The sequence below is a fragment of the Ambystoma mexicanum genome, chromosome 5q, assembly GCF_040938575.1.
Source record: "Ambystoma mexicanum isolate Mex_15411 chromosome 5q, UKY_AmexF1_1, whole genome shotgun sequence".
In the NCBI taxonomy this organism is placed as follows: Eukaryota; Metazoa; Chordata; class Amphibia; order Caudata; family Ambystomatidae; genus Ambystoma; species Ambystoma mexicanum.
The window spans coordinates 1,201,721,349-1,201,748,359 of record NC_090933.1 but is presented as its reverse complement, the minus strand read 5'-3'; the positions used below and the strand labels follow the sequence as shown (position 1 = coordinate 1,201,748,359).

At 47.6% G+C, this 27,011-nt stretch overlaps 1 protein-coding gene across 3 annotated transcripts in view; it reads left to right on the top strand.

The window, feature by feature from the left end:
• Nucleotides 1–27,011, top strand: part of LOC138497955 (serine/threonine-protein phosphatase 6 regulatory ankyrin repeat subunit B-like) — a 759,106-nt gene that overhangs the window by 44,819 nt on the left and 687,276 nt on the right. The window lies entirely within an intron of this gene.

The window sequence follows — 27,011 nt, the reverse complement described above, 5'->3', positions numbered from 1 at the left end:
CCCCTGGGAGCATATAGTCACATACGTGGAACTGAGAATTGGTATGAAATGCACCAAAAAGCAGGCCCATCATTGGTGTGGTGCTGTGTTGCCGTAACATAGAGCCGCTTGGATACCTTGGTGTGAAGGTATGGTGGACTGCGAAGCTCAGGTCTCTAACAGCAGCGGGAAACGGTTGTGAGAGCAAGTGAATTTTGAAACCTACATATCATTTACTTACTATTAAAAATGCTAGACTCTAAATTCGGAACTCCAAATTCTGATCGCTATAATTCTTTTATGAAGCAAAGCAGGATCAACATACCACAGACATGACCGTGTCAGGTTAAACAAGGATTTTTTTGGACTTTTAACAGGTTTGGGCCAAACTAGGAAAATGTAACATAAAATGATTCTATAAGACAACAGCTTCTCTTTGAGTTTGAATCTCAGTTGATAAATCGCAATCCAGATTCCCTTCCCGGTGTATTTTATTTTGGGCATTTATTGAACATGGACCTCGCTTCGAGTATATATGATTAATTAGTTGTCATAGTCTTGGGGCTTTTAAGAACACCCCCCGCCCATCTCCTTAGTTGGTTGACTCTGGTCCTCTGCGTTTGCTCAGTTTTGAGAAGACCACTTTTTCGGTTTCTCTAGGCCTCACGTCCATTCATACACTAGTGTTGAACATTTATTTATTTATTTATTTTAATTCTTGTAATGCGCCAACATGCCGTAGGCCTCAGGGCACACATAAAACTGAACAAAACAAACAAACACACATGGCAAAGAAAGAAGAAGGGTCAAAGAGTTATTCCAGATTAAAGAAGTGGGTTTTTACAGCACGTTTGAATACAGTGTAGTCCGGGATCTGCCGCATCTGGGCTGGGAGTTTGTTCCATAGAAGGGGACCTTGATCGTCAAGAGTGGTACCTCCAAATTTGGCTGTCGTGTATTTTGGATGCTTGAGAATAGTGGCAGAGGATGAACGAAGGTTCCTCGCATTGGATTTAATGCTAATGCGGGCTGACAAATAAGTAGGGCTACAGAGGCTGAGGCATTTGTGGGTCGTGGTCATGGGTAGAAACTGGAGGAGAATAGTGCTAGGCAACAGCAAGAGCTTCTACCAAGAGACTGGTAACTTAAGTTTGTACAGAGATTTATTTCCAATTCATCACTGCCTCCCCATCTCTAGGTCCTGCCTTTATTCCCCAAAACTCTGTCCTTACTTTCCTTTTTCAATGGTTCACAACAATCACACGCGTAAGGGGACCTCTCCTGCAACTCTTACCCTCGCCTCTCCAATCTATCTTTCTCTCTTTACCACCTCAATACTTTTACAAGGGCTTGTACCACCAGCCCTCTCAGGCTCACCCTTGTCTGGGTTTGGGTTTGCCTCCTCCCAATCCTGGCATCTTCTCTTTGACTCACGCGTCTCTCGCAATTTTTTTCCTTTTTCTATTTTACAGTTTCCTCTCTATCCAACTCCTAAATCCAGTCTCCCACTTTGATGTATCTCCAAATCATGCGCCTGCTCTTGTCTTTCTCCCTGATGTCCACCTGAGTATTGTCTCCAACCTCTTCTCTCTGCCCCCTTTATCCTTCCTCATTGATTTTCCCTAAATGTTCCTCCAAACCTCTGCTATGATGTTCTCGCTTTCTGCCCCTCTTCTCCACCTTCCAACCACCTCTCGCTTCACTTATTCTTCCACCTCTCTCTGACTCCTCGCACCTTCTTATATGATGTGCCCCACAACAGGCCTTGTGATACTTTCTGCTCCTTCCTCTCTACTTCTTCCTGCAGCCACTTCTCTACACACTCCTTTTACCACCTCCTGCTACTCCATATCAACTGTTTCCTCTTCCTCTCTCCAGACAACCTCTAAACCTCACTCTCCAACTCTTTACACTCCCACCCTTGCCACACTGCCCTTTCATTTTGGAGGGACCTAGCCCCTCCCATTGGGGTAACCTATTTAGGAATGGGGATACCTGAATGTGCTTATTGGGGCTGTGAGAGGATTGTAGCAATGGTTCACCTACAGTGAGTTCAAATGTCTAAGATGAATCTCTGCTGCAGTGTGTGGCGACGAGGATCAAGGCAAGTGTAGGCTCGGCCACCACATTGGATGTCATGTTTATGTGTCGGCTACTGCCAAGAAGACTGCCCCCATGCGCTATCGACCGATCTGACAGTGACCACATTAGCTCTGCACCAGATGCTGTCAGCATGCTGCTGCTGTGTTCCGTTCATCAGTTCCTTAAGACATTCTGAGGTTATACTCAAGCTTAGCTGCCCCAAAACAGGACCATCATTTAAAGGGCTCACTCTAAAGCCATATGAATCCCTTAAAGGGGCATGGGATCTAAAAGAGTGCTGATTGGGACAGCCCTTTGCCTTAATCCTGTGGGTGCAGTGAATCCGATGTACTCCTCCTATGGCCCAGCATCACACCACACATGGTAGCAACTGACCCCTGTGACCAACACCCCCCCCCCCATACCCAAGCACAAACAAGGGACTTTGTCACCACTCCATTCACATTCTAAACTGTACTGCATAGTATACATCTGTTTCCTTTTCCCTGATGGAAGTCAGCAGGAGCTACGGTCAGGATTTTCCAGCAGCATTGGAAAGCCATTGCTGCAGAGAATGCTTGTGTCTAAGTGTGTAAGTCTGTCTGAAGAGACATCCCCCTTCCAAGAAGAAGAAGAAAAAAGCTAAGCCCACCTGGCAGCAACTCAACATGCTTGCTGTCGCTTTCGCCACCACCCCTGCCACACCTTTCAGGCACACTCATTTGAAAGAACATTAAAACAAACATTTAAAACAGCAGTTGAGGGAAAGGCAGATCTAGCAGGGCCATCTAAAATGTGCTCCATTATTGCCCATTTTGAGATGAGATGAGATGAGAATAGGTTGGGCATTACAAAGGGGAGGCATCTGATAGGTCCCTTGTTCAGTTATCTTCCATTATTTAATGTTAATTGTTTAAAGATGATTTATTTGTGACTGAATAAACATTCTTCCCTTTGCTTTTACTTTTGTGTTGCTGGCGGATAACAAATACTTTTTTTTCTTTCGGCATTAAAAATGTATTTGCTCGCCCTTCAGATATGTGCCTGTAATATTATGTTGTTCAACCCACTGGAGCCACTAGGCTAGTGTCAGACTGTATAGGTTTGTGGATAGCAGGATATATGAGTGACAGGGGAGCCTATGTCTCATGAGCTGTAGTACTAGTGCAGGTTGATCTCTTCTTCTGTATCTCTTTAAGGTTGATATTCTATCTCTGTGTATGGTTACATTATCCTTCCCCGCATAATGGCACTGCATACATTACATGAAACGTAATAGTTACTTTGGGATACATTTCTACACTAAATGGAAAAAGGAATTCTAAAAAAAAAATTGAGGCAAATATATAAGGAACATAGCTGTTCTAAGAAGAGTACATAAGAGTTCTGAAAAAAGTCCTTGTGAAGGAAGACATACACGTGACTTCAGGCAGCTTGTATTCTTTAGGTGTGCTGTGATATGTATAGTTTTTCTGAGGGGATCATTGTACACATCACCCTTTTCCTAAAGAGTATGCATGTTCTCTGTAACTGTCGTGTTTTGGGGAGAAAAAATCCACTAGTGGATAATGGTGCCAGCCATCGCATCGTTGTTATCCGAGTCAGTAGCGGACAGATGCACAAAGCCTCACAGATGTGCCTGCTCCAAATGCTCATCAGATCGGTATTACCCAAATTGACCTTTTACAATTGACCTTTTGCACAATTGACCTAATTATAGTGGTCCTAATTGACCTTTTGCACTATTGACCTTTATATTATTTTAGTTATTTTATATATGTATTGGGTTGGTTTTGCGTTATAAATAATATAAGGGGTTTGGGTGTGGGGTTGCGGGGGGGTTTAGATTGGGTGGGGGGTGGATTATGGGGGGTTCCCCCCGCATATATGTCCTAATTGACCTTCTAAATTAGGTCAATTCTCCTGAGGTCAATTCTCCCAAGGTCATTTGTGAAAAGGTCAATTAGTATACACCCATCATCTAGTACAGTAAATGTGTTAGGTAGGTAGTCCTGATTCACCTCCAGCATGGCTAGGATTTCTACATGTTCTGCTCCAGATGTGTCCTTCACTTCTGAAGAGAACAGCTATTGCACTAAAACACATTCAGAAATCATGCTTGTGGAAGGTCACAATAAACATTTGATTACCAGCTTGCTTAGTGTTCGCCACAGCTCCAATTATTGCCACAATCATCCCTGCTAGTCCCTGTATCCCACAGCTCCATCACACCTCACAACTCTCCTCCCCAGATACCTACATACAGGCCATCTTTTGAATACAGTCTCTCTCCAGGGTGCTGCCACGGACACAGAAAAGCTATGTTTCCCTGGTGGCCTTCCTTGTTAATAGCTTTTTTTTTAGGGGCTTTAGCACATGTGAACAACCTATTTCCCATAAAATAGGCCATAAGAATCCTGGTTTGTATGAATTACTATCCAATAACATTGTCAGGGTCCTCGTCGTTGGGCCTTTTACTTGGTCCCAGGGCATTGCCAGCCAGCAAGGCTCCCTGCTTCCGGGCTTATTGTATAAGTGACTGCATTGTTATCTGTCAGCTGTCAGACCTAACTGTGAAAAGGAGGATATGGCAGTTCACCCTTTTGGGTCTAGGTAGTTGTCAGTGTAGACAGTGTCAGGGTCAAACCGGAGAAGGTGATTTTTTTAAAGGTTCTTTCTGTCATGAATACATTTTAAATTCAGAGGTTTGTACAGAGCTCAACTAAAGCTTGTGGCAGGGTAGGGAGAACAAAACAAGCCTTGATATGAAGCCTCGCTGCTGAGCGAAACTAAGATAGACTGGCCATGCAGTAGGCTGAGGACTGAGCTGAAGGACAGTGCTTGCTTAGAATTCGTCCTGGATTTAATATGATATGCAAGGAGACAGCAGGGCAAGTGACTAGGGCAAGCGAAATTAGAGAGTTGCTTCAACTGCTGGAGGACAGCTTTATTGTTCTCTAGGACCAGAGGCCTCTTTCTGTACAGTTAGTTGCAATTTTGAGACTGAGAGACCATGAAGCCTGCAAGTTATTGCGTCGAGCCCTGTGTGTGGGCCTAAGATCAATGAGTATATCTGCAGCTGAAGTAACCAGGTTTGACCATGGGCTGCATGAAGTTGCTGGGAGGTAGGTATGTAAATGAATAATGTATATGATTGCTGAGGTGCAATGTGGAAATGTGACTTTACTTTTTTAAAATTTTTTATTGTTTTAGTTGAATTTAATCAACCTTTCAATATTCTTACAACATTAGTAAATACTTACATGTGGATTAAAACAGTGTTATACTTCGATTTACAAATCAGATAAAAAACCGAAGAACATAAAAGAAAATCATCAATAGCGAAAATGATTTAGTTCATTTGCAGGAGGTGTCTCATAGTCGTGAACAAACTGACTTCAGGAATAATGCATCTTTCCATCATTTGAAGTTTCCTCATTGCATGATTCTAATTGCAGAATATTCAAGAAATTAATAGTGGCTAACTGGATCAGAAGACATTCACCACTCACTTTACATGCGTGATGAGACGTATGTGATGTGACCAATGTGGCATGATCTATATGATATATGTGAACTGTCATATGTGATATATGTGATGCATTTGACCTTATGCATAAGACTTGCCATATTTAATGAGGCCTTTTTTATTTGTTGTTTGAACCATGATGAATGTGTTTAATCTGATGTATATGATATAATGCATGTGTCATATGTGATGTATGTCATGCAATTACATGATATGTGAGATATGTGATATAATGTATGTGATTTGTGGTATGTGATGTGACATATGTGAGTTACTGTAAGTGACATTGCACATATGATGTGACCTGTGTGATGCTTCACACATGATCCTACATGTGACACATGTGACATGATACATTTTATAACATGATGTGACACATGCCGTTACATGACACAGGTGATGCATTACGTTATGTGGCATCATACTGTGGTATTTTACATGACATGACGTACAAGTGTGATGTGACACATGTAAGCTGTGACCTACTATGTGTAAAATGAGGTTGTGTTCTGGAGTTATCAGAAGGTCGGACCTTAAACTACTATTCTAACATGCCTGAATTGCCATCACAGTTAACAGATTCACGCTGATCATAGCACTGTCTCTGCAAATAGATTTACACTAGTGTTAGGGTCGGCACAATTACCATATTGGCCCTGGTTTAAGTTCCATTGTTAATGATAGTGCCCTTGTTGTAATTGCACCCGAGCTGAGGACAGCCATATTTGGTCATTGTGCTGGGGCTACAATGAGCAATGCGGAGCAATTACCCACTTTTTACTGTTTTATTGCTGGCGAGAACACAGGTTTAGTGTTGGTGCTTTCAACTGTGTCCTATTAGTCATATTAACACTGTACCAAAGCAAACACATATTAAGCAAATTCACTGACACTACAACCATTGCAAATCGTTGCTAAAGTCCTACAAACAATGAAAACTGGGTCATTCCCAGCAACATGACAAGTACCCTACCTGTGCCATGAAGAAATCCCCAGAGGGAGATGCTGTCAGTGGCCCCGCCTAGACCTGTCTATGTGCACAGAGACTGGCATGGGCTGGTCGTGGCAGTTTAGCCTTCCCACCAATAGAGACTGTGGCGCACGACCAACAGAATACATGAGCCTGAAGAGTATTGCTCAACCATTTTTATTCATTTGTTCAGGATGGGTGAGATAAATGACAAGAACGTTGAAGGGGTTTTCAACTTAAACATAATAAAGATACTTTGGATGAAAGGCCTTCATGTTATGTTATGTTATGTTATGTCATTAAAACTTATAACGCGCACGGTCACCCAAGGGCATCATGGCGTGAGGAAAACACACAATAGACTAATGAAAGGATGTTACAGCCAGCCTAGAATACCCAGGTTTTCAGAAGACAGTGAAAATGAAAGTGATTGTCTATGCGCCGAGGGCAATAGGCAAGGCATTCCACAGCTTAGCTGCAGCGAGTGAGAAGGAACGGCCTGCGATCCACGAAAAACAGAATTTAGGGATAACCACTAGAAGTGCACTTACAGAGCGGAGTCCCTGACCCGGAAGGTTGAAATCGGTTGTGTAACTAGTCGGCTCCCTGACAGTAGAAGGCTCTACAAACCAAGCATAGAGATTTAAAATGAATCCTCTTGGCTACTGGGAGCCAATGGAGGGACCGAAGTACTGGACTAATATCGATCTGTATGAGGTGGAAGAAGCCATCCTGCCAGCCAGATTTTAGAGAAGCTGCAACCGATGTATCAGCCCAAGTGGGTGAGCCAAAAACAGAGTGTTACAGTAGTCGATACGGCTAATCACAGCCGAAGCAACGATCGGTGGGTGCGAGTAGGTCGGTAGGGCAGCACCCCCTTAAGTACACACAGTAAAAAGTGACCAGTTTTACATACTGCACTCATCTGAGCAATCATGGAAAGTGAGGCAGAGAGATAGACTCCTAGGTTTTTTACCACCATCACTGGAGCTGGAACATCGCTTAAAGCAGTGGGCCAAAAAGAAGGAGACCAAAGCGCAGAATCAGATGGGGACCACACCACCAAGACATCTTTCTTGTCTACGTTAAGTTTAAGCCAGTTGCTGCTCATCCAGCCCTTCATGGCCACCAGGCACTCACACAACCACAAGGACACCTCAGACCGGTCAAGATCTAATTGGACCAGGATTTGGCTGTCATCGGCGTATGCGTAGCCCCAGAAGCAATGGGAGCGCATTAGACGTATCAACAGCTGAACATAGATGTTAAATAACATCGGTCACAAGGCGGAACCCTGAGGGACACCACAGGAAAGTGAATGGGAAGAAGAACCAAAAGGGGGGAGAGAGAGTGATTGAGCCCTGTCAGTCAGAAAAGAGCAGAACCAAGCCAGGGCTGGTCCAGAGAGATCGGCAGACGCCATGCGCGATACAAGGATGGTGCCCCTCGTCATAGGGGACAACTGGTGTTTCAGGATTCCCTTATATAATATACTATCCCAAGGAAATAGCGCCAGAATGCTTCTTGGATGAATCTTGCAGTCTTTGGGTCTAAAGGATCAAGTTTACACTTAAGAACATTGCAAGGTCAAATAACTATAGAACTCTGACAAATGGGCTGCACAGGAGCAGGAAAGCACTAGAAAGTGCAAAGAAGCACACATGATTACAAACCCAGGGATTGCAGAACAGGAAGCAAGATGCTAGGAACTAGAAACTATGGATAAACAACCAGGAACAAGGGAACAGCCACATACCAGATCACTGCAATAATGACCAATGCGTAACAGAAGCCAACTGTGGCGTTTAAAGCTGACTAACAATTACATGTCTCAGGTATGATGTTTGCGAGCACCTGCCAGCCACAGGTATTTTATTATCCTCCCAACCTTGTCCTGCAAGGCATTCTGGGAAACATAGGCTTTTCAATAAAGAAGCATACTGGCTGCCAAAAAACCAAAGTGGATCCGGAAGGGAGGTGAAGTAGAAAATATGGTTTTAGAGCTCCCTGATCACCAGAGTAATGTGAAGTAAGGTTTATGCGGAAATTCAATTCAGGAGTGGACCCCAAAACAGGAGTAAGAATGAGAATGATGGGAGCAAACCGAGATGGTACACCCCTTCCCACAGCCATCACATAGCATCTGCCACCTGCCTTTTTCTTCTGAGTTGGCATGGGCCTGTGAGCAAAAACAGATGGAAATAAGTGTCCATAATCAAAACGTGGAGCAGGAGAATCAGAGAGAATCAGAGGCATGCCTCACTTGAGGAAGATGCTCATGAGTTAAAGATAAGCGTGAAGGTCTTCAAGGATCACAAGCCAAGATGGAGTGCACCAAAGACCCAGTCGCTGGGAGTGGGCATTTGTAAGTTATAGAGGAGGATGGTACACTAGTGTAACATTCAGTAGACAATGGCAGGTGGGAAGCCTAGAAACTGCAGGCAGGCTGGCAAAGTCTCAATATCTATTGTTGGACACTCTGGATGCTCTGTTGCTGAAGTCGGGCAGTTTGGATAACCCCCCTGTGCAGAAGGAAGGCATTCTGGTGGTCACCCTGAAGCTGAAGGCAAACGGGGTGCAGGGGCTTCGGGAGTAGATGGTTGGAAATCAGGAGGAATCCCTGGAGCTGGAGGATAGGAAGCAGGACCGGACACTGTGGACAGGTATGTCTGAGTCACTGGCCTAGAAGACGAACATGTCACACATGTCTCATGAAATGAATGTAGACATGAAGCATGCTCAGGGACTGGCAGAAATGTATTTTGGTGGGTCTGCTGGAGGCTCTATGGATGGAGAGAGCTGTCACTGTAGATGAGGATAGGCCTCCCAGAGTTGACTTTCCAGCTGAAGAAATGTATGCTGGATCCATCTCTGCAGCTCAAAAGATACAGAGGGGCTGAACACTGAGAGGCTGAACACTTGCATGGTGGAGGCTTTTGAGTTGATGGCAGGAATATCGGAATCTCTGTGATTGAAGAGAGGTGTGCCAAAGATATCCATGGAGGGAGAGTCAGGGACAAAGGTTGAAGACAGCCAGACTGAAGGTACAGATGACAATGACAGACTCATTGGATGATCTGGAACAGGAGGCACCTCTGGGACAGTTGACTCTGTGGCACTAGTAATAAATAGCTGAGCTGTACCTTTGCAGTCCCTTTTCACTGCGGATGATGCAGAGTCTTGTTCCTTATGTTGGTCAAAATCAGTCATAGGAATCACCACGGTAAAGACGCTGTTCATCAGGGCTCCATTGTCATTGGCCACGCATTTCTCTTAGTCTCTGGCAGAAGTAACCAATTGTTCTGGGATGGCCATTAATCTTTCTTGTTCTTTAGGCTTTGGTTTAAGTTCAGATGATGGGATCTGTTCATTTAGTGGCTGTTAGTTATGACCCACGCTAGCATAAGGAAATGTGAAGACAGAGTGAGCATCTTGTCCCACTTTGGCTGGAGCATGTACTTCGGTCTCAGCAGCAGGATGTAGTGCAGGTTCTAAGCCAACTTTAGGGCCTGATTGTGCATTGAATAATGTTGGATTGTTTCTGAGAATGAAAAGCCTGGCGGAATGCTAAATTGTGGTTGTGTCTAGCTTCTCCACCAGAATTGTTTGGCAAAAGATATTCTAGTGTCTCCTGTTGTAGCCGGAATCCCTGAAGAACAAGGGGGCACATGTCTGAATCAGCGTCCTGATTAAGTGCTGCACTTGGAAAAACAATTTCATTCCCAGCAGATCTTACACCCTGACAAGAGTCGTGGTCTATTGAAGGCTCTGCACAGTGGGACTGGGAAGCGTGCAAAGTGTTTTTTGAGTAAGGCTCCCAGCAGACACTTGTGGTGAGTACTGGGCTTGGATGTCAGAACTACTCGGAGGAGAGCTGTCAGACATGAGTTGTCAGACATGGCACCCACTAAAGCATGTGGTAATCCCTGTACTTTAGGTGAAGCCGAACCAGGTCTTGAAAGAATGGTCAGAAAGAGGCGTCCAAATGAAGGGGTGAATATCAGTTTCCTGAAAAGACCCTATAGAATGAGCATTAATGGTTTATCCAAATCAATGAAGCAAAAAACAGCAAGACACATCAGAATACTTTCATCAACCTTGCTAGCAGAAAGGTTCCTGAGACCATGGTCTGGGAGGTTGGTCATAGAACCTCAGTAATGTTCACCTCAACAGTGGAAAAGTTCTTAAGTGTACCCAGTAAAGACTATACAGTTGCATTCTTCTTTTGTAGAGAAACAAAGTCTTGCCTTGACTCCTGAATCTTAGCTTTAAACATATCCTACATTAAGTGTACAAACAAGCAGACAGTGTGGGGGTGTGGTAATCTCAGAGCTGGATCCTGCACTAGCAATCTGGGTGTACCCCGATTGTACATTATTGCTGACTGCTTGCATTTTCTGGTGTTTCTTCTTTCTTTTGACAACTTGTTCTGTTTACTTTAAGCAAACTCTAGAGATCAGACTTGTGATATTACGGATTAGAGTCTGTTCTGGTATGGGGGGGCATGTTACATTCTGAGGGTGGATAACGCATGTGATGTAACGAAACCCGCCATTGTTTATATGTTTTTCATTAAGCGGCTCGCTCTGAGGAGCTGTGTTACTGGAAACATGGGATTCGCCAACAGAGGTACTCTTGATAGGCCAAATAACCTGTTATTTTCTGCTTTTAAGGAGTGCATATACTTAGAATCATGATTAGGCCAACGGACTGACCTAGTGCCTGGCAGTGTAGATTCGACATCCATTGGGAAAAATACTCTGCACGTAAATTCCCATTCATGATAAAGAGTGCATTTGTATCTACACTGGCAACTTGACTGTTGCAGAAAATGGTGGGTAAACCTTCTGTGCAAACTTGTTAGGGGCATCAGCGAGTTTCTTTCCTAAACGTGCCATTTTCAGAAGTGGAAATCAAAGTTTACAACTAAAAGCGAGATATTCAAATTCTAAGAATACTTAATCATAGTACAGGAATCGTGGGCTGGTAATTCTGTCATGTGGAGACGTAGGGCACAGGATATCGCAAGAGAAATGTGCACAAAAATCACACAGTGTGTAAATATGTATCAAACAATATACTCTCAGTAGCCAAAAATAAATGCAATGTAATACCTATGTGGTGCAAGTAGAAGTGATATGAATACAAACACATGAAGAGGAGTGTAGGTAGTGGGGGGAGCTAGGAATGAGACTTGGACGCCAGGGTTTCATGCTTTGGCTAAAGACCTTCATTAAAGAAAAGGGGGTTGGGGAAGTGCCTCTCTGTCCCTGCTCTAGAGGTGCTTCCCTATCAAAAAGCAAAACTAAGGGTCTGTCAAAGTCAGAATGTCCAAAACAGAACGTTCCCATGTCGAGTTCCATTACGGCCCTCACACTTTAACAACATGAACTCTTTGTTCCTCCTTACGTTCAACCACCTCCAACCTCCTCCTCTTGAGTGACCTCATCATCCAATTGGACTCCCCTATCTCAGCAACCACTCTCTTTATTGACCTCTGCACCACTCTATACTTCTCCATTCTCCCCTCTGGTCCAACCCACTCGGCTGGTCACACTCTGGATGCCATCATCCACTCTGACCTCTCTTTCTCCCCCCTCTGATTACCCCTCTCTCTTGGTCAGATCATTCTCTGCTTTCCTCCACCCTTGTTACCCCACCCGCCAAACCCATCTCACACCCCCTTGCTTCCCTTGGCCACTCACCCCCGCCTACCGCCTTCTCGTTCTTCGCACCAGTCACGCCGGAAGAAGTTAACAGAGTTGTCAGCTCCATTAAGGTTTCTTCCAAACATGTTCGCCCCTGCTCATCCAGAACCATCAAGGACAACATTGGCTCTCTTGCACCTGCACTCTCTGATTTCTGCAATCACTCTTTCGCCTCTGGATCTTTCCTCTCCTCCCTCAAGCACTCCCTTGTGCGCACCCTCCTGAAAAAACCTTCAGCAGACCCTAGCTTTTCAGCCAACTACCGCCCTATCTCAATCAGCCCCTTCCTGGGGAAACTGCTGGAGAAGCTGGCCTTGCCCCAGCTTAACTCGCACACAGAACTTCTGGGTGGTCTCCATGGTATGATATGATATGATATGATATGGCATTTATAACGCGCCTATACACAAGTGTTTCAAGGCGCAACGAGGCAAGGGGGGGGACAAATGGAGGACAGACAACGATCCTACTAGGCCATGTGTCATTCAGATCACGCAAGTGCATGGGAAGGGGGGAAAGGAAAGTGCGCAGACGGAAGGGAGAGGGGAAAAGTGCAGTACATGGGAAAGGGGAATACATAAGATAAATAAAACAAATAAAACAGCCAGTTAGTGGCAAGTGCAATCCTTGAGGCAATGCGCTTGACCCTCTGGGCACTCCATGGTCAATTGAAATGCCTGCGCTTTACTTTTTATCTCATTCTCACTGTTAGGGAGAATTCTCTTAAGGCTAATTTCCCAAACCTTGTGAGTCCCCCAGCAGCTTTGCCGGATTGTTTTTTTTTTTTTTTTGCTCCTGCTAAGAGTGAGACTCTTTTACTCCCACTCACACTTTTAACAACATGAACTCTTTGTTCCTCCTTACGTTCAACCACCTCCAACCTCCTCCTCTTGAGTGACCTCATCATCCAATTGGACTCCCCTATCTCAGCAACCACTCTCTTTATTGACCTCTGCACCACTCTATACCTCTCCATTCTCCCCTCTAGTCCAACCCACTCGGCTGGTCACACTCTGGATGCCATCATCCACTCTGACCTCTCTTTCTCCCCCATCTGATTACCCCTCTCTCTTGGTCAGATCATTCTCTGCTTTCCTCCCACTTTGGTCCCATCGGCCCTCCTTCTGTTCCCTCAAAAGCCCTGCCAACCTTGTTCACGAACATCCGCCTTTGCTTCTACCTTCTTCCCCTCATGCCCCCAACTGCAGACTCTTCAACTGACTCTGCTCTCAGCAACTTCCACTTGGCCATCACCAATACTCTTGACATCCTTGTCCCAGTCATGAGGATCCACCTGAAACCCGCCTCTAAGCGTAACACTTGGTATGACTCCGATCTTGTAGCCCTGAAACGAAAGTGCAGAGCTGTGGAACGGAAGTGGCAAACCTCAGGCTCACCCTCCGACACTGGCCTGCGCCTACTCCAAAGGCAATACAGACTCTCCATCCGTGCCAAGAAAAGGGCCCCCATTCAGGCAGCGGTATCTGGTGCATCCAATAACATGGCTGAACTTTTCAAAATCTGCAGGGAGCTAGCTAACCCTTCTGCAGTCTCCTCATCCTCTCTTCCTTCGCAGACCCTCTGCAACACACTGACCACACACTTTGGCAGCAAAACTCAGGGCACCCTGAACACCCTTGTTACCCCACCCACCAAACCCATCTCACACCCCCTTTCTTACCTTGGCCACTCACCCCCCGCCTACCGCCTTCTCGTTCTTCGCACCAGTCACGCCGGAAGAAGTTAACAGAGTTGTCAGCTCCATTAAGGTTTCTTCCAAACATGTTCGCCCCTGCTCATCCAGAACCGTCAAGGACAACATTGGCTCTCTTGCACCTGAACGCTCTGATTTCTGCAACCACTCTTTCGCCTCTGGATCTTTCCTCCCCTCCCTCAAGCACTCCCTTGTGCGCACCCTCCTTAAAAAACCTTCAGCAGACCCTAGCTTTTCAGCCAACTACCGCCCTATCTCAATCAGCCCCTTCCTGGGGAAACTGCTGTAGAAGCTGGCCTTGCCCCAGCTTAACTCGCACACAGAACTTCTGGGTGGTCTCCATGATATGATATGATATGGCATTTATAACGCGCCTATACACAAGTGTTTCAAGGCGCGACAAGGCAAGGGGGGGGACAAATGGAGGACAGACAACGATCCTACTAGGCCAGGTGTCATTCAGATTGTGCAAGTGCATGGGAAGGGGGAAAGGAAAGTGCGCAGAGGGAAGGGAGAGGGGAAAAGTGCAGTGCATGGGAAAGGGGAATAAATAAGATAAATAAAACAAATAAAACAGCCAGTTAGTGGCAAGTGCAATCCTTGAGGCAATGCGCTTGACGCTCTGGTAACTCCACGGTCAATTGAAATGCCTGCACTTTACTTTTTATCTCATTCTCACTGTTAGGGAGAATTCTCTTATAAGGCTAATTTCCCAAACCTTGTGAGTCCCCCAGCAGCTTTGCCGGATTTTTTTTTTTTCTCCTGCTAAGAGTGAGACTCTTTTACTCCCACTCTTAGACATGATTTGAGGTATGCCTTTGACTTGTTATGTGCTTATGGGCTATGGGGTTTGCTTTTTACTCCATAGGGTATTATCTGTTTTTCTGTATGTGTGATACACAGCACCCTCAGTGCAGTACCACCGGGGTGTCACAGTGACCCCCAAACATAGACTCCATACCCTGGGACTGACTACTGTCTCCCAGGGCATGTAAAGTCACCATTGGCTTTACTAGTCCAAAATTGTGAACAGAACCAGTACAAACCATCATATTCTGGAAGTACTGGTAAGGGGTAATTCGATTGCCCCTGTGTCTGTTTTCGAGGGGGTACTGTCCCGTCCCCCCTCGCCAAGTTTCTGGCTGGTGGCAGTGGATACCATGCAAAATATTCTACTGGAATATTCTCTATGGGATTTTCCCATTGATTTTAAACGCACCACTTTTTGGTGCAATGTTAAAGATACCGCCGGTTTATTTATTTAATATTAAATCACCGGTTGGGTCTTTTTTGCCAGAACTCAATTCTAAAACGGCGTTTGTGTCCGTCTCTGTAACTCTGACCAAGGTCGAGCCCTTTGTTCCACTTTTTGGCAGGCTTCTCCACAGTAGCCCCACAAATAGTGCCACTCTGTCCATAACCATCAATCTGGATTCCAAGCATCCAGAGGCACAGAAACCACTCTTCTGAACATCCGTGAAGAACTGCTCGCTTACCTGGATTCCAGCTCCCCAGCTATCCCCATCCTACTTGATCTCTCCTCTGCCTTTGACACAGTGAACCACTCCATCCTCATTACAAAGTCCCCATGATACACTTGGTATCTCGGAATGGGCACTGGAGTTGCTGACCTGTTTTCTAATGGACCGCTCTTCCCAAGTCATCCAGGGCACCTTCTCCTCTCATACTTTCTTCTCCACCTGTGATATCCCCCAGGGTTCTATCCTCTCACCTTGGCTTTTTAACATCTACCTTGCTTAGCTGGCACTCCTCATCTCCTCCTTTTCCCCCAGCTTCCAGTGTTTCTTTTTTTTATAACTCTCTTTATTGAGTTTGAACAACACAACATAGAAAAACAAACATGGATCATCGGCATACATAGGATGAAGGCAGCATAGCATTAATAACAGCTAGAAGGGGCTCATAGGGCCGAGGGCCGTAAGACAATAACAAAACAAGGCAGGCAACCAATGCTAACAGTGATATTGATCTACCCCCACCGGTGGATCTCAGTGAGCATCTAGCCATTTACCCCATATTTTTTCAAATTTACCGGGGGAGCCCCGTGCATTATAAATCCGGCGCTCTGAAGCTGCGCACCTGTCCAGCTCGTTACTCCAACAGTTCAGGCTCAGTGGGTCGGCAGATCCCCAATTAGCTGCAATAAGTCTTTTGCCTGCCCCCAACGTAATTGCCAGAAACATTTTCTCATATTTTGACAGGTCTACTTCACCCCAAATGCCTAAGAGTACCATTTTGGGATCCCTGGGGATTGGTGTCGCCAGGGTGGCAGAGATTGTACTAATACAGTCCTCCCAGAAGGCCTGTAACACCCGACAGTCCCATATCAAATGGTAGAAGGTGGCAGGTTCATTTTTGCATCGAACGCATGTCCCGTCTTCTAGTCCACCCCATCTGGCCATTACAGCACGTGAGTGGTATGAGCGATGAAGGATTCTCAACTGTATTAGTCTAAGCTTGGATTCTATACCAATTTCTCTGGGAGACATTTATGCATCAACCCAATCTTCAGGTTCCAGGTGACCTACGTCCCTTTCCCACTTTGCTTTGAGTCCGTCTAGCTATGTAGCCCCGAAGGAGTTAAGGGCCTGGTAGAGAGTGGAGGTGACCTTAGAGGAGATGCGTTGCGGGAGGATATTGGTCTCGATGGTGGAGCAGGGGGGTATGATTGTCGTGTCAGGGAATTGGGTACGGATGGCGTGGGCCAGCTGCGCATGCCGAAACCGGTCCATGGGTGCCAGGTCGAATTGTTCTCAGATAGTCTCAAAGCCCAGGAGGCGGCCCCCTTGTATCACCTGTGCTAGTGTGTGTATTCCTTTTGCAAGCCAGTGACCAAAGGAGCCCATTCTCACTATTTTCGGGAGGAGCGCATTGTACCATATGGGTTGTGATAGTGTTGGCTGTCCTTTCCAGCCGATTAGTTTGTGTGCATCTCGCCAGGCGCAACGGATATGGTGGGTCATTTTGGGCAGCGCCGGGAGTTGGTCGTGGGTGGCGTACAGGATTTGCAGCAGTGTTAACGGGGCCATGATCTCCAGTTCGATATGGGTGTGTGGCAATGTGGGATCTGCGTGCATCCAGTCATTTACCACTCCTATCTGTGTCGCTAGGTAATAGGTGCATATGCAGGGTAAACCGATGCCTCCCTCCCATACTGATCTCTGGAGCATGTCAAGGGCGATCCTGGATTGTTTCCCACCCCATAGCAATGTGTATAGGTTCTTGTCAATGAGTGCGAAGGTTTCTCGGGGATGAGGAATGGGGCGTTCTGAAGAACATACAACAGTCTGGGGAGGGTCACCATTTTGAATAGTGCGGCTCTACCCATTAGCGATAGGGGAAGTGATTGCCAATGGGGGGTATTTCTGTTGAACCGCTCAATTTCTGGTTGTAGATTAAGTCGGAGGAACTCGTCGAGCGTCGGGTCAAGCCATATACCCAGGTATTTAAATTCCTTAATAGAGACATGGTATGGGCAGGTCTCGGGGATCGCAGACTCGCCACCCTGAATCGGGAAGAAGTTGGTTTTGGCATCATTAACCTTTAGGCCCGCAAAGTTCTGATATTCCCTGAGAATGAGGGAGACAGCCGGGCATGAGATGCTCGGGTTACTGAGGTATATGAGAAGGTCATCCGCATAGAGTGAAAGGCGGTCCTCTCCCCCTTCCGGCCAAAGGAAACCGGTCCAGTTGGTATTAGCTCTAAGCTCAATTGCTATAGGTTCAATGGCCAGGAGGAAGAGGAGTGGGGTTAGCGGGCATCCCTGCCTCGTGCCCCGACCCAAGAGAAATTATTTGGAGGACCTGCCATTCACCCTCACCGTGGCCTCCGGGGATGCATAGAGAAGTTTTACCCATGATATAAATGTCTGCCCCAGGTTCATCCTAGCCATAATCGCCCACAGAGCATCCCACCCCACAGCGTCAAACGCCTTTTTGAAGTCCACCAGCAGGAGGGCGAGTGGGGCTGGTATTTCTTTTGCTCTGCTCAGCGCCAATTGGACTCTGCGTAAGTTCATTCGAGTTGATTTATTGGGCATGAATCCACATTGGTCCGGGTGGACGAAGGTCTCAATCACCTGCAGTAGTCTGTTGACAAGTATTCTGGCGAGGACCTTGGCTTCGCCGTTGATCAGGTATATCGGGCGATAGGAGGCACATTCCTCCGGGGGTTTCCCAGGCTTGTGTATGACTACTATGCATGCCTTCCTGAGGTCTGGGGGTGTGCTCCTAGTTCTCTGCTGCGTAGGAACATGCGGTGCATGTGGGTATATAGTGTGCCACCAAGGCATTTCCATGTTTCCGTTGGGAACCCGTTGGGGCCCGGAGTTTTCCCGGGTTGGAGCTGTGCCAGCGCCTCCTGCACCTCGGTGTCGGTGATGTCAGCATTCAGGAGATCTGATTGATGCTGTGGGAGTATCGGAATCTCGATTCGGTCGAGGTAACATGAGGGTTCAACTGGCGGGTTCTCAGTGGGTGGGGTGTAGAGAGTTTTGTAGTAAGCGGCGAATGCCTCGACAATGTCAGAGTCTTCTGTCAGCAGTGTTCCATTTGGAGATCTAATGGCCCGTACATGTCCCCTGCTTTGTTCGCGTCTCTCTAACCAGGCCAGAGTCTTGTTAGCTTTGTCGCCCCGGTCATATATTTGGCTCCGGACTAATTGGTGGGCAGTTCGTGCATTATCTAGAGATAGGTTGCTAAGGGCGTCTTGCGCTGTGAGCATCGCCTCTTTTGCTTCTTGGGTGCCGTGTACTAGGACTTGCCGTTCACACTCCAGGACTCGTGCTTCTGCTTCTCTGACCTTCTGGACTTGACGTTGTTGGTAGGCGGAAACCGCTGAGATAGCTTCCCCCCGGAGGACTGTCTTGTACGCCTCCCAGATCGAGATCTGGCAGTCCACAGAGCCTTCATTGAGTTCGAAATATTCCTTTGTCTTTTTTTCAAGCTCCTCAGCGATTTCAGGGAGACGAAGATGGTATGCGTTTAGGCGCCAGTTACGGTCCGGGCAGCGGCATGAGTTTTTCATGCTTAGGAGGAGCGGAGAGTGGTCCGAAACTTGCGAGGAATTCAGTGTCGAGAAGCCTGTGATTTGTGTTGTGGGGGATAAAGGCATAATCGATCCTGAGAACGATTTGTGGATGCCCGAATAGAAGGAAAAGCCAGCCTCGGCGTTATGAAGCGAGCGCCATGTGTCCGTCAGTCCCAAGGCCTCGGCGAATGCGGCGAGCGGTGTGGAGGTGGGGCGGGTTCCAGATCTCCTATGGGATCTATCGACTGCGGTGTCCATTACTTCATTAAAGTCCCCCCCCCAATCACCCACTTATCAGCCTCTTCTTCCAGGAGCAAGCTCTGTAGTTCGGAGAGTAGTTCTTTCACCAGCGTGGGGGGGGGGGCATAGATTGCTGCCAGGCCCCATTTCTCGCCCCAGATGTCAGCTAGCAACAGTACATAGCGGCCCCGGGGGTCGGTCCTGATCTTCCTAACCTGGAGGGGAACTTGCTTGTGGACGAGGATCATCGTGCCCCTGGCACCCCGGCATGGTAGGTATGTGAGTAATTGGATCTTTTGAAAAAGTTGGTGTTTGTGCCTATCAAGTGCGTTTCATTTAGGAGGGCAATGTCCGGCGAGTGTCGGTTTAGGTACTGGAGCACCAGTCTTCGCTTTATGCTGGAGCCAAGGCCGTTGACGTTCCAGGACAGTATGGTTACCTTGTTGGAGTTCATTCTATCTGCGTGAGTCTTCTTGTTGGGACGTCTGGGAGGATTAGTGGTAGTTGCGCTTTTGCCGGGGACATATGGCGGTTTCCTTTCAGGGGAGACATCCGGGGGTTGCCTTGCATTGAAGTGCCTGCTGACTGGCTGATAATTGCGTCCACGGTCCTGGCCAAAGACAGTGTTTGCTTTCCTTGCCTGCGTTTGTCGGCTTCAAGCCTTCTTGTCTCATGATTCCATTTCCTTAGGTCCCCAAAACTCCCCCCACCCTGTACTCCCCCCCCCCCCAACTGGGAGAACCTGTCGCCCAAACATTAAACTTATAATTTGGTACACTTCCTCGGGATAACCCTGACGGCGATAACGCCCGCTCCGGATTAGGAGCGGCGGCCGCTAGGTGAGCGCTTCCATGTTATTACGTTGCAGATTAGTCCCCCCCATTGCGTGGGCCTTACCCCTTTTCCGTGGGGGTCCCCGTCATGTCGTTGTCTGCATTGGCCGGAGATTGAGGGGGCGAGGGCCGCTCGGACCGGGGCCTCTGTGTGGGTGGGCCCGGTGGTGTGTGCCTTGTTCTGGAATCCGTGAGAACCTGGGTTTTCAGCCAGTTCCATGCTTCTTTGGGAGTGTAGAATAGATGAGTGGTGCCCTCATAGTGGACTTTGAGCGATGCCGGGAAAAATAAAGCATATTTGATAGAAAGCGACTCAAGTTTCTTCTTGACCGAGTCAAAAGATTGGCGGGCCTTTTGGACTTCCTTGGTGTAGTTGGGGTAGAACCCGACCCTATATCCGTTGTATATAATCGGGCCGGAGGCCCTTGCCATTTGTAGGATCGCATCTCGATCACAGTAGTTCAGGAGGCATGCGATTATCGTTCTAGGCAGGGCGCCCGGGGTAGGTGGGCCGGTGGGGACTCTGTGCACCCTTTCTATGGAGAAGAATTTGGATAGTTTTTTGGGGGCAAAGACGAGTTAGCCAATCCTCCAGGAAAAGTTCAGCACTGGGACCTTCCTCCTTCTCCGGTATTCCGAGGATCCTGAGGTTATTGCGCCGCGCTCTCCCCTCGCTGTCCTCAGCACGGTATTCCAGTTGGGCAATTTTATGGGTGATCGCGGCAAGTTGTTGTTCCAAGCGGTGCACCGTGTCTTCAGTGTCCGACACTCTCTGTTCCGCCTCACCAACCCTGGCTGATAGATTGCAGAGGTCTTGGCGTATAAGGGACACCTTGGTCGAGATGCCACCTATTTTAAATTCCAGTGATGTCCTCGAGTCCCCAATCGCTCTCATGAGGTCCGTCAAGGAGATTGGGGGGTCCTGGGGCTCGTCGCCAGCCCCATCGTCTTCTAGGGGCTGAGGTCCGCGGCGTGGAGGGGCCTCCACGGTGTAGAGGTCAATTTTGCTTTGCAGTGTTTGCCGCTTGGTCTTTATCTTCCCCATGTCGCGGTTGATCAGGCCGTGCAGTGGGGGTCCAGCTGCTTCACGTGTTCACCCATGGGGTGGATGTAGGGTTTGGAAAAGGGCTAGCGTGTGGCAGGCGGGTGTGTCCAAGAAACGCAGGGGCCCGTCGTATGTATGTGTGCTGGCTGCGCCTAGGATAGAAGAACGTGGCCGCTGTGGGTAACAGTCTCTTTTCCAGGGCCGTCGGGCTTGAGTGGGAGGTAAATCCGACGCGGGGGAGAGCGCAGGGGGGTGGTCCAGCCGGATGTACGGAGAAGTGGCTCTCACCTCATCAATCGCGGTTCAGGGCCACTGCGCCTAGGCCGCATGGGGGGGGCCGTGCCGGTGTTCCATGCACTGGTATGCCGCTGGCCGGTGCCCCTCTCTGTCCCCTATGGTCACCCCCGTGGTTTCGTTGTCCGCACCACAGGTCTGAGTTACATGGGGGGGAGGCCTCTAGGGGGAGACGGGGAGCTGCGCGTACCTTAATATAGTTCGTTGGTAGTGTATCACCGGTCCACGGGGGAGCGCAGCCTACGGTTCTCCTTGTCCTGCTGCAGCTCGACCCCGGGTGCTGCTGTCTCGCTGATTGGGGGGAGGGGGGAAAAGACAGGCAGCGTGGGCCCGAGCCACGGGCAGTCCATTGTGCGGGCCTTCGAGTCGCGGAGCTTCACCTGCTCACATCGCCGACGGGGCCAGGAGAGGCTCCTTGAGGATTGGGCCCTTCGCCCACTGCCAGTGCCCGGCCGATGGAGGAGATCGCATTGGGTCTCCGGCGGTATCTGTAGGGTGCCACTGGTTCTTGGAGTCGGATTGGCTCCGTGTGCCTTCTCAAGGAGGATTCCTCACGCTCGCCGTGTCATGGAGGGGCGGGCGCTATGGCAGGGCCTCAGCGGCCGAGCTTCGTCAGTCTGCAGACTTCGGGGAAGATCTCGCGTCTCCTACTCCGATTTTCTTCGGGGTTGCGGGCACTGGTTCTCTGCTGCAACCGCTACCCCCGGGGCGCAGCTGGGGTGGGAATAGTACTCTTTAATGGGAGTTCTTGCAGGATAATTGTAGCGGCCGCCGAGAGCCGAGATAGTTAGGTCCGCATGCGTCGGGCACGCATGCGCAGTCCAGCTTCCAGTGTTATGCAGACAACACGCAACTCTTTTTCAGACTTCCTGCTGACACTCTTGCATCTTCCTTCATCCCTGACTCTTTATTTGCCATCCAGGCCTGGTGCACTGCCAATGATCTCTGCCTCAATGCCAGCAAAACTGAGATCCTTCCCATTGGGACCCCTGCTCCCTCCTTATTCCCTTCTCTCTGGCCCTCCTCTCCTTCCTCTGACACTCTCACGACATTGCTAAGAAGTCCCACTTTCAACTCTTCCTTCTCAAAGGAGTTCTCCCTTTTCTCATTTTCCCGCAGAAGCTCAATGTTTCCCGAGCCTTGGTTCTCTCTAGGCTTCACTATTGCAATAGCCTCCTTCTTAATATACCTTCTTCCACTCTGCAACCCCTTCAGCTAATCCAGAATAGAGCAGCAAGACTTATCCTTGGCCTTAAGCCCAGGGACCGCATTTCTCCTGCCCTAGAAAGTCTTCACTGGCTCCCGGTTGTTGCACGGATTAAATTCAAATCCCTCTGTATCATCCGCGTGGCTGTCTGGGGCCAGGGACCACACTACCTGCAACTCTCTCTTACAAAATACTCTCCTTCTAGACCTCTACTTTCCTCTGGCACCAACTCCTTGTGTGTAAAGCATTTCGCTAAACACAGAGCAGGAGGTCGTTCTCTTTCCTCAGCTGGATCCCTACTCCCTTTGCGTCTTGAGCAGGACCTTCTCAAATTCCAAAAGCACCTCAAGACTTTCCTCTTCTCCTTCTCCTTCCCTTATTCTCTACTCTGCAAATCCCTCCTTGCTGTGAATGGTGTCTTGGACCCTTAAGCATTCCCTGGGCCCTTTACCGCCCACACCCAATCTCCCCAGCTTCTGCCTACCTTCAGCACTTGCCTCTTCACACCCTCCGCCCTGGAAACTCGCATTTTCTATCTATTGCGGCTTCAGGCCATGTAGCAATTACCTTACCTTGCACCTCATCTGTGTCTCACCCATGATCACAGTCACCCCAGCACCTTCCCCACTTCCCTCTTCCTTGCTGCACTTGCACATGCTGAATACTCACAAGGTACAGGAGGTTAGTACCTTTCTTCCTTCACTGTATTTACATTTTGTGTATTCACTGTATTTGTATGTACTTCAATCCCATTTTCTCTCCCTGTTGCCCTCTGGGCGCTTTGAAACGGAATGTATTTGCTGTATAAGCACCTAACACACGAACAATGCATAAATAAATAAATAAATGAATAAATGAATAAAGGAAATTGACAAGGGAGGTCCTGGGAGTCTCTCTGCCAGACATTAGTCCTGGTTACGAGAGACTTACCCAGAGTCTTTAGCTCACTATCTTTCACAGAGAAGAAATATCCCAAACATATCAGTCTTTGTCCTGCCCTGGGGCAGTCCAGCACCGAAATGCTAGGCAATTCTCCTCTGAACAAGAGTACCAACAGCATACCCAGACATGTGTTTTGGTCTGGTTGGACCTCAGCAGTAGGAAGGAGCTGTGCCTCTCTAAGAATAGTGAGAAAGGGGTCCACGTCAGGATTCCCCTAGTAACTTAGGGTGAGACCCAAAGTTACTTAAATATGCAATTGACAAGGAGGGTCCTGGGAGTCTCTCTGCCAGACATTAGTCCTGGTTACGAGAGACTTACCCAGAGTCTTTAGCTCACTATCTTTCACAGAGAAGAAATATCCCAAACATATCAGTCTTTGTCCTACCCTGGGGCCGTCCAGCACCAAAATGCTAGGCAATTCTCCTCTGAACAAGTGTACCAACAGCATCCCCAGACACGTGTTTCAGTCTGGTTGGACCTCATCAGTAGGGAGGAGCTGTGCCTCTCTAAGAATAGTGAGCAAGGGGTCCACGTCTGGATTCCCCTAGTAACTTAGGGTGAGACCCAAAGTTACTTAAATATGCAAATTGACAAGGGGGGTTCTGGGAGTCTCTCTGCCAGACATAAGTCCTGGTTACGAGAGACTTACCCAGAGTCTTTAGCTCACTATCTTTCACAGAGAAGAAATATCCCAAACATATCAGTCTTTGTCCTGCCCTGGGGCAGTCCAGCACCAAAATGCTAGGCAATTCTCCTCTGAACAAAAGTACCAACAGCATCCTCAGACACGTGTTTCGGGCTGGTTGGACCTCATCAGTAGGGAGGAGCTGTGCCTCTCTAAGAATAGTGAGCAAGGGGTCCACGTCAGGATTCCCCTAGTAACTAAGGGTGAGACCCAAAGTTACTTAAATATGCAAATTGACAAGGGGGGTCCTGGGAGTCTCTCTGCCAGACATTAGTCCTGGTTACGAGATACTTACCCAGAGTCTTTAGCTCACTATCTTTCACAGAGAAGAAATATCCCAAACATATCAGTCTTTGTCCTGCCCTGGGGCAGTCCAGCACCGAAATGCTAGGCAATTCTCCTCTGAACAAGATTACCAACAGCATCCCCAGACACGTGTTTTGGTCTGGTTGGACCTCATCAGTAGGGAGGAGCTGTGCCTCTCTAAGAATAGTGAGCAAGGGGTCCACGTCTGGATTCCCCTAGTAACTTAGGGTGAGACCCAAAGTTACTTAAATATGCAAATTGACAAGGGGGTTCTGGGAGTCCCTCTGCCAGACATTAGTCATGGTTATGAGAGACTTACCCAGAGTCTTTAGCTCACTATCTTTCACAGAGAAGAAATATCCCAAACATATCAGTCTTTGTCCTGCCCTGGGGCAGTCCAGCACCGAAATGCTAGGCAATTCTCCTCTGAACAATTCTTCCTCATGGAAGACCTGATGGGACATTGCTTCTTTAAGTTTATCTTGAGCCAAATCATTAAAGTGTCTGAGGGTGTTTGGGATGAATTGTGCCATATCAAGGTGGACGGCAATGTGCCAGATTGAGTGATGGGCCCACTATGCTTTCTCAGCTTCTGCAGTACTGTAGAGGCTATGGCAAACCTCAGTGCTTTAGACACTGCACAACACCTACTAATAATAGATAATAGACTATGTGATGACCTAAGATGGGCTACAGCCAAACCGACACCATGCCTTTCATTAATTCTACATGAGTGGGAACCCTCTGGAATGTATTGAAAGGGCTCTGGGCATTTCTCATCATAACACCTAAAGGTCACTCTTCACAGGGCCGATGGGCCTCACTGGACCCCCATCTAGGCACACACTTGCTTAGACACCAGATTCAAACACATCCATTTCTTCTGTATGCGTCCAAGTACGTAGACATTATCAAGTCCCCCCTCAGTATGAGGTGATTATTTAAAAACTGGCTTCATTTTGGGTAAAACATCTCCAAAGGGTTATTTTGGCCCTTGCTTAGTTCATAAACTGTTGCAAGGGGTATATCTGCCCTCCACCACATATCATGTGAAGATTAAGAACATCACCAGCTACTCATTCATGAGTATGTCCACTCTTCCATTTTCTATTCCTTGAAGAAGGAAAAGTATTGTGAGGGAAACAGCTTTGAGAATAGGCTAAGTGTGCCATATTTCACCAATCCATCTCTAGGGGCTAATACCCTGTTGCTCCATAGCAGCAGTTGCAGCCTTTTGTTGGGGGGTGTGGGATGTATTTACCCATGCATCCGAGCCCTACCTCAAAACTGTGCAGTACTGACATGAAAACATCATGATGGCCAGAGCTTCCCAGAAAATGCACAGGGAAATGCAGGAAGAATAGGCTGCCACCCATTTTTGCCGATGTTATGGGCACAGAAGGACACTGCCTAAAACCACCATTGGACTACCTGCACAGTAGTCTGAAACCATTGGGAATGGCAATGCTGATTGCCAAATGCAACCTAGAATTGTGGGGAATTCATTCTTCAATCCCAAAAATGGGTGCAGTACCAGTACTCACCACTATCCAAAAGCCGGCATTTTAAAACCACCCTGTGTTCCTCTGAAGGCAAGCCAAAGTGTCTATTTTAGACATTGCAACATGTGCAAAATATTCACTGAACACCAGCAGACATTTGGCAGAATGAGGTTTTGTGTGCTTACAAAATCTGGGAAATGAAGAGCCCAAAACAATGCTTATAACAAAACTGCTATGGAGTCAGCAGTTTAAGTTGCACTGGATTTAAAGACACTAAAATCGAAAATGTTTAGATTAAATGAGTGACCTATGTTTGGTGTCACATGCCTTTGCAATTGTTTAAATGTTATAGTTTAAACTTAGAATCAGCATTCTAGCTGCATATGTAAAAATGTTTAGTTTTATTTGAATGCAGGAACTGGGGAACAAAAAGTGACATTTTATCTGAAACCTGGCTTAAGGAACTGAATTCTGCCTGGCAACTACCCCCATCAGGAGTGAAACTTGAGTCACAGCTGTGTTCCCAGGCCTAGCTGCCCTTTTGCTGCTCACACTAAGGATATGCCATCTATCTGATAATTGAATTACCTGTGCTCTGCAGGAAAGTGAACAAAGCCCTGTCCTGGCGCAGGCAAAGGTTTTATTGGCAGGAGTCGTAAATGGTCGTAAAAAGTGGCTTCCTCCTGAGGAAAGGGGAGGAGCACTGCCTGTGAGAGCAAGCTGGCTTGGCAGAACTGGATAAACCAGAAATTCAACCTTGTGCTGAGGGTAAACCACACCCCTTTGGAGCCAGAACATAACTTTAAAAAGATGAATAACTCATAGAGCGGACATGTGAAAATTTTATAAATGATACCATAATTCTTGTGATTTTTCTGCCCACATTTTAAGAGGTTTTTCGACCCGGTGGCGTGTTCAGGGGGGTG